At 33.2% G+C, this 8,787-nt stretch overlaps 1 pseudogene; it reads right to left on the reverse strand.

Moving 5' to 3' along the window:
- Positions 1-7,380: 7,380 nt before the first annotated feature.
- On the reverse strand, positions 7,381-8,055 carry LOC149160727 (uncharacterized; annotated as a pseudogene).
- Between the last annotated feature and the right edge of the window lie 732 nt (positions 8,056-8,787).

Raw genomic sequence — 8,787 nt, forward strand, 5'->3', positions numbered from 1 at the left:
ATGATTTCTATTTTTTATTTTTTCTTCGTAGGTTCTTCCACTTCTTCAATGATATGGGCTTCATTTCTTTCTTTCCTATTATTATTGTACCTCATGAGTTTCAGACACTCTCTCTTGAAATGTCCATATTCTTGACAGCCATAACATTGGATCTTTGACATATAAATCTTCTTCTTTTTCTGAGGACCAAATTTTCCAAACTTTCCTTTTCTTCTACCCAATGCAAGGAATGCTTGAACTTGTTCACTTGGTCCTAAGTCACTTTTTTCCTTCAACCTGGTTTCTTCAATCTTACACAATGACTAGAGTTCACTAAATGGGGCGGCTTCCTTCTTTTCATATATGCTTGATACGAATTTGCCCCATTCATCATGTAGTGCATTGAGCATGACAGTGGTCATTTCTTTATTTGACATTATTTCCCCCAAAACTTGTTTCTTATTTCTGACACCGTCATAAGATATGAGGCATATATCCTTTCTTTCTTTAATACCTTCATCTTATATAGCTCGGTCATCAAAGGTATGACTTCTCTAGCGGTGCTTATGGAGAATAATTCTACTAATTTCTCATAGATTTCTTTTGATGTCTCCAAATTTGCTACATAAGATATGAGGGGATCCTTGATGGATTCTATAAGTATCCTTTGATCCCTTATTTATCCTTTCATATACTTATCTAGAGCTTCATCTTCTTACTTTGGAGGTTTAGTGATTGAACCCTTAACATGTCCAACGACTTCATTTTCTCTAAGGATCAAATTTGTCATCTTCTTCCATGCAAAAAAGTTTGATGACCCAACCAATTGTTTGCTCTCTTTGCAAAATGAAGTCATTTTGATAGATTCAAACATAGATATAAATATACTTACTTGTCAAGTGAAGATACTCCTAGATGATGAAATATTCATCTTGATGCCTTTATTGATGATGTTAATAATATAATATTTCTTCTTGATGAATGTATTCCTTCAAGTATGATTTGATATTGATCCTTGAATAAAGAAGAGGGAGATTACCTGGATTCCTTGATGATAATGAAAGTGTTTCTTCCTTCTTCCCTTGGATGTAGAGACTTCTAGATGCTTCGATGTGTGTTAGGCCCCTATACTACTAGTGTAACCCCTTATTATTATTAGTACAACCCCCTTATTATGCCGTTGTACCCATGTAGTACCCATATTGTTATTATTGTGCCCCATAGAAGCCCACTATTGTTATTATTGCACCTTTACATTATTATTGTTATGTCATCTCTGATTATATTATGACCCCTTAGACTCCTATATATGGAAAGGAGGTCTTGTCATTTGTATCATCCAAGAAATGTTCATTTGTGTAACGTAAAGGAGGTTTCCCCCTCTAAGAGGCTTATTTATAAAGCATTCATCTATCTTTTCTATCTTTTTGTGATCTGGTTTCATAACATTTGGTATGAGAGTTGTGGATTCTACGGTTTCGTTGCCCCAAACAGGTTATCGTGGAATTTTCGCTATAACATTTTTGCTATGAAGTTTCAGAATCTACAAAGAAACCCATTTGATAAGAAATCGGTCTGAACCTCACGTCCAAATTTCAAATCTTTTTGTGCTATATTTTCGGATATATGATCTGAGGAAGTTAGGGTTTTTGCAAGCTCCAGAATTTCACCTAAAATAGGTCATCGTAGAATTGTTGCTATAAATCTTTCGCTACAAAGTTTTAGAAGGTAAAAAAGAAACCCATTTGAGACAAAATGGGTCTAAACCTTGGCTCCAAATTTCAGATCCTGTCTCGCTATATTTGCGGAGATATAATGTGAGGAAGTTAGGGTTTTTGCAGAATCTCGAATTACATCTTAAACATGTGACCTTGGGAAAACCATCATAACTTTCTCTCTGTGCATTAGATTGAAATTTTGTAAGAAGTTACAGAAATAGGACGAACTGTAGTTTTCACTGTATAAGTTTCAGGTCCTAAGGTTGAAACTGTCACATGTGGCACTTCGTAGAAGTTCGCTCTACAGAACCAGTATATAATCAGTTCAGCGTGGGAGATTTGGCATAACTCTTTTTTGGATAATCAAATTCTGATCAGACTTGTGGGGTTAGAAAGAGAACTTAGAGAGCTATCGCAGTAAGGAATTTCAGAACTTGATCTGAAATTACAGAGTTACAGTCGTTTCAAGATCGAGCTCCTAAAATCAAGAAAAATCGAGATGAGAAAGTTTGATGGCAAGGAACCGGTAAATTGGATACTACACATGGAGAAATATTTTGATCTACATGGTGTACCACTGTGACAAAAGGTATGTATTGCATCTTCATATTTAGAACAAGATTGATTTTTATGGTATAAAGGGCTTTGTTCTCGTAAACCACTTGTTATGTGGTCAATTTTCATGGAGGAAATTATAGCACATTATGAGGATACAAAGAGCAACTCCTTATTTAGAGGAACACCACAACAATTGGAAGAAAAAAGAGGAAAAGGGCTTTGTTACAAAGTGGAAAGAAAAATTATGGCAACAAGGAAGTCTACCCCTCACAACTATAAATATGGAAGTGTTGTTTCTCCCAACCTTCCACAACCTACAAGGGTTACACCACAACAATTGGAAGAAAAAAGAGAAAAAGGGCTTTGTTACAATTGTGATAAAAAATACATTAAAGGTCATAAGTGTATTGAGAAGAAATTATTTTACATTTATTGTGGAGAGGAGGAAGAAAAGGATCAAGAGACGTCAAAAGAAGAGTATATAAACTAGGAACCAACCCCGGAGAAAAAAGAAATGAATCCGACCACATCTTGTAAAGCATTGGAAATAATTACTACTCTTCAAACTCTCAAGATAGAAGGACATATCAAGAAGAAAAAGGTTCGATAAGTGAAAGATCACATCAAGAAAGAAGAAATGAATCCAACCATATATTGTAATGCATTGGCCAGAATTACCACTCGTAAAACTATCAAGATAGAATGACATATCAAGAAGAAAAATGTTCAAGAAGTGAAAGATCACATCGAGCATCAAGAAATGAATCTGACCATATCTTGTAAAGCACTAGAATAAATTACCACTCCTCAAACTCTCAAGATAGAAGGACATATCAAGAAGAAAAATGTTTAAGCAGTGAAAGATCACATCGAGAATCAACAGCAAGTTCTCCAACTTTTAAAGGATAACTCCACTTTGGTGCAGAATCGAACGAAACAACAGGTAGATCAACATTGCAGTGAAATTTTTTTTGATGTAGGTGATTGAGTATTTTTACGACTACATCTCAAGCAAGCTATCTATGAGAAGGAAATGTTGGCAATACTACATGCACTTAAGAAATGGAGACCTTACCCAATGGGAAGACACTTCAAGGTACTAATGGATCATGATAGCCTTAAATACTTTTTAGAGCAAATGTTATCTTTAGAAGAATAGAAAAAATGGATCACAAATATGTTGGGTTATGACTTTGACATCATCTACAGAAAAGGGAAGAAATTTTTTGTTGCAGATGCACTCTCAAGAAAGGATGAGGATGTGGAAGAATTGTTTTATGCTATTTCTATTACCCAACCAGATTGGATAAATGAAGCAAGGGATGAATGGAAGAAGGACGAAGAAGTGTGGCCACTCATTCAAAAGTTTCGAAAGATCCCAATTCAAAAGTTTGGAACTTGGAGCAGTTATAGAAACAAGAACCCAACAACTACGAAATCGATCAATTTTAGAGTATCTCATCAAGTGGAAGAACTTACCTACTGAAGATTCCACATGGGAAGACAAGAATTTTATACAAAAGCCTCAAGAACTACTCAAGCGTTGAGCACAACACTTTTTGAAGGAGAGGGGCATGTTAGGCCCCTATACTACTAGTGTAACCCCTTATTATTATTAGTACAACCCCCTTATTATATTGTTGTACCCATGTAGTCCCCATATTGTTATTATTGTGCCCCATAGAAGCCCACTATTGTTATTATTGTGCCCTTACATTATTATTGTTATGTCGGCTCTGATTATATTATGACCCCTTAGACTCCTATATATAGAAAGGAGGTCTTGTCATTTGTATCATCCAAGAAATGTTCATTTGTGTAATGTAAAGGAGGTTGCCCCCTCGAAGAGGCTTATTTATAAGGTGTTCATCTATCTTTTCTATCTTTTTGTGAGCTAGTTTCATAACAATGTGTAGTCCTTCTTTGAGTGGAGGTAGGATCCTTGAAATATTCTTTGTGATGATGATTGAAAAATGTGTTAGCTTCTCAATAATGCTTCGTGTAGAACTGTTCCTCACATGATCTAGGGCTTTGAGATATTTTTCTCTTTGGGATGTCATGAATGGTTCAACTTGTTTAGATTGCTTGTCACTTATGTATCCTTTATTGATGGTTCAATGTCCTCTTTTTGCTCCCTTGACCTTTGATATTTCTTTTGATGGTACTTCCACAAGCTTCCTTTCCTTATCTTGTCACCTTAGCTCTAATACGATGTTGAGAAATCTAGGGAACCTAGATTATGTGATTCCTCTTACTTTGATAATTGCTTGTGATGTATTTTTACTTATCTTAATTATCTTCTTGTTTATCTTGGTTTTATTTAGTGTTCTTATCATCAAACAACTACCAAATCATAAATAACAATGAGATAAGAGGACACAAGATGTAGGTGATCAGCGAGGGCCAAAACCTCTCGTCTTGAGAGGAAAACCCACAAGAACGGTTGATTATTTTCCTAACTGGTTATTGTCTGGTGATTCTTTTAATTAAATAAATCTGATATAAACTTATTTAATCACATAAATAAATATTTCTGAACATGCAACAATCATACATATAACTTAAAACGAATATTGAAAGCATAAACATTATACACCAATAATTATGTCCTCAAATTAACTTTTCCTTTAAATATTCCAATCTTACATGGAAGCATCCACACATTTTCAAAATAACAATTATGTTGTATACACTAAAATAGATATGCACTTACTGAGATGACCCTACCTTTGGCCCTACTCTGGTTTTCTGCTTTGAATCTACTCTACTCTTGATCTTGAGTCATTTTGGTGTACACAAATGTGTGTATCAACTTCTCTCATATTATCCTATTTATGCTTTGAGATAGACATCTAATCTCCTCAATCCTAGCAACTAATTTCCCAAATGTTAGCAACTAATCTCCCAAAAATTATTTTCTTATCTTCTTAAGCCTAACACCCACTTTATCTCAATAATGAGGTGTAGGACTAAGATTAGAACAAATCTAACTCACTCATATTCTAAAATCTCTAGGGTATTTCATTTAGATATCTATGATTACTAAAATATAAGAAATTTAACTTTCACTTGTATTTATTTAAGTAAAATTACCTCTGTATTATTTCCCACTTTTACTAATTAGCTACTTTAAGTTGTCTCAAATTACTTTTTTCACTTTCACACCTAAACTATGCAAGAAGATCTTTCTCAAGCTATAGTTCTCAACACCTCAAGTCTATGTTCAATGCATGAGTAGTAACTTAACAATGCAAAATATTAAAACCATACATATGGAAACACCACACATATAACATGAGGTCTTGTAATTATGGAATGAATCCAAGTTCATCCCTCAAGCTATATTTCTCAACACCTCAAGTGCTATGTTCAATGCATGCACACAAGTTAGGGTCCCATAAACATGTTTCTTACTACTTTGAATAGATATCCGAATTGAAGAAAAAGGTTTGGCAGCATATTCTTTTAGTACCTACACTATTGTTAGATTAGAGTAGTAAATTCACAATGCAAAAGATTAAAAGCATACATATTAAAGTGTGAATCATATAACAAGAGTTATTGGACAAGTGAAACACACACAAGACACACATCTCTAATTTAGTATGACATAAAAAAGGAATTAGAAAAGCATACATTGTTTTTGTTTTAGAAATATGACCATTATATTTAAAGGACCTAAAGACATTCCTGTTGAAAATTAGAAGTAATAAAATGGTTAAAGGATTTTATTTAATTTGGATTGAAAATTTAATGTAATAGAATTTCTGGTTCATGTTAATGATAATAGCTTAGTGAAAGTTCTTTGAATCATTATGAGAATGCTAAACTAAACTAAAATTTATTTATGTTTGGTTCAGACTAAACTAAAATTTCCTTATGTTTAGTTGGGAACTAAACTAAAATTTCCTTATGTTTCGTCCTAGGTCCATTCATAGCACCTTGGGTTTTAAGCTGATAATTCAATGTAATAAATGCACCTTGGGTTTTAAGTTGATAATTCAATGAATAAATGATGTAAGTATTTTATGGTTTAGATTTAATTTGGACATTGTAAAGTATAAAGAAAAATGGGCAAGAAATTATTTGAAATGAAGGGTTATCTTCTGTCTTTCTCACTTTTAAATATATTTTTTTCTAAATTTTTATTTTTTATATAAATTTAAATTGCAAAGTTGTTATAAGTGGTTTTTTTAGCATTTTGATACTATTTTCTATTATATTTTTGAGCATTTATGGATCTGGTTTACTCATTAAATTTGATAATATATGCTAATTTGATTAAGAAATGAATAATTTGAGCTTCAATACAATATATGATTTAAATTGCAAAGTTGTTATAAGTGGTTTTTTTAGCATTTTGATATTATTAATTTTTTCTATTATATTTTTGAGCATTTATGGATCTAGTTTACTCATTAAATATGATAATATATGTGAATTTGACTAAGAAATGAATAATTTGAGCTTCAATACAATATATGATTTACAAATATTATATGATTTACAAGTATTAAATGGTTTTGACTCATTAATATCCAAAATATAACTCAAAATTGAGTTATATAATTAAAATTATAAAACTATATACATTTTACAATTATATATAACTCAAAATTGAATTATATAGTCAACTCATTTTAATTGTAATTATATAATCAAAATTACAAAACCATTTATATACATTTTACAAAAGAATTTGGGACTAGGGAAGAGTAAAAAAATAAAAATAAACTTAAATAAGAAGGGGCAACCAAGGTAAGGACCTAGGCATTTCTAAGGATTTAAAAGAAAATGCAGAAAAACTAACTGTTAACATTAATGAGGATATCAATCCATCTTCAACCTGACTAGATGCATGAGCATGATTCTCCTTTCTAAGAGTGTTTCCTCTAAATTATGTTATCCTCTCATATTCCATATTATTATATCTATTTAAATTTATAATATATTAATAGCCAACCATGAGGAACTTTGGATGGTCAGCAGTTTGCACATATCCCAATACAATCTTGAATTTATATATTCACAAGCAATAGTTAAAAGAAGTCTATAAAATCACAATTGTATATGAATATCTTTAACCATGAAGCTGCTTTTTTTATGTGCGTATCTTTAACATAATTTAGTTCCTTCCGTTTCTCTTTGGTTCAACTCTCTGTATTTTGGCAAAGAATTCAGGTGGCACGACACCGTCGAAGCCCTCCGTCAAAATCACTCCGTTTTCAGAAACAAAAACTTCATTCCATCTGCTAAAGCCTTTCCTACATCTAAATATATCATCACTTCAATCACTGCGTATTCCACTAATTACACCATTGTCTGCTGGTAAACCTCGTGCAAAGTGGACATGGTTTCTTTGCATACGCTTAAGCCCATTCTTCTTAATTGAGTCCAGGTTTTTCAAATAAGTACCGTGTACACACACCGGAACTTCTTCAACCGACCGTATGGGTTTTAGCAATTCCTCTGAATTTATACCCTGCATGCTATGCCCTTGATTTACTCTAATGAAAAACTCGTTATTTTCATTCAGCAAACTAAAGCGTTGCTTGTTATCCCTCCTAACTACCTCTATGAAATCATCAACAGTGTGAGAGTGAAGAGGAATTCCTGCACGAGTTGTCATTTTCAGTTTGAGTAAATCTTTGAGGGCCACGTATCCATCACTTCGAATGTTCAATTTCAGTTCAACCGCCCTATGCCGCAAAACCGATGACAGACATCGACCCAACGCATCAATTCGATTTCCTGAACCAGAACCCACAGAAAACCTACTCCCTGACCTTCCAGGATTCATTTTTCTATATAATTAATTACAAACAACACAACACAACCAGATAACAAACCACAATGATGAAACGCCCAACGCGGGGTCTGCTGCAACTGCTCAAAGGGGCGGCTATGTGTTTGTCGTGAGATTGAGTAAACAGATTGTCATGGTCTTATCCGAATAATAACATATTATCACTATTTATTTATATGTCAAATTCAAATTGGGTGACGGATCATACATAACTCAAATTTGGATGTCGGCCTTCAAATTTGGATGTCGGACGTATGTGAAATTTGGGCGTTGCCCTCTTGAATTTTATATTTATATATATATTTTTTTATGCATTGCGTTATTATCAATATCTTGATTTGAGCATATAATGGGACACTCACGCCTAGAGCAATACATAGCCTACTGGCACATATTAGAGCCTCTGAAACGTTTCACTTAGAGGTTGGGATCTGCATGAACATAGAGGAAAACAAAGGTAGTGAGAGCTTTACTCAAAATAAAAATGCAGCCCCAAAATTAGTTTCGAAAGTAACCCAAGAAAACATGTAAAGGGAAATGACTCTAGTGGTACCTCTCTTTTTACTCTAAAATAGACGTAGGTAAATAGGACATAGGATCACTGTTAAGTAAAATTCCCTCTGGTTTAGAGTTAAAGTTGATTAAGTTAAACATTGATGGTTTTTTGGTACATAGTATTGTGTCTCATGTAATGGAGCCTAGGTTAAATGTGTAGATGTAATGTGA

This window comes from Pinus tabuliformis, chromosome 5_2 (genome assembly GCF_031772625.1).
Source record: "Pinus tabuliformis cultivar Carrire ecotype Pingquan chromosome 5_2, CPIR1, whole genome shotgun sequence".
NCBI lineage: Eukaryota > Viridiplantae > Streptophyta > Pinopsida > Pinales > Pinaceae > Pinus > Pinus tabuliformis.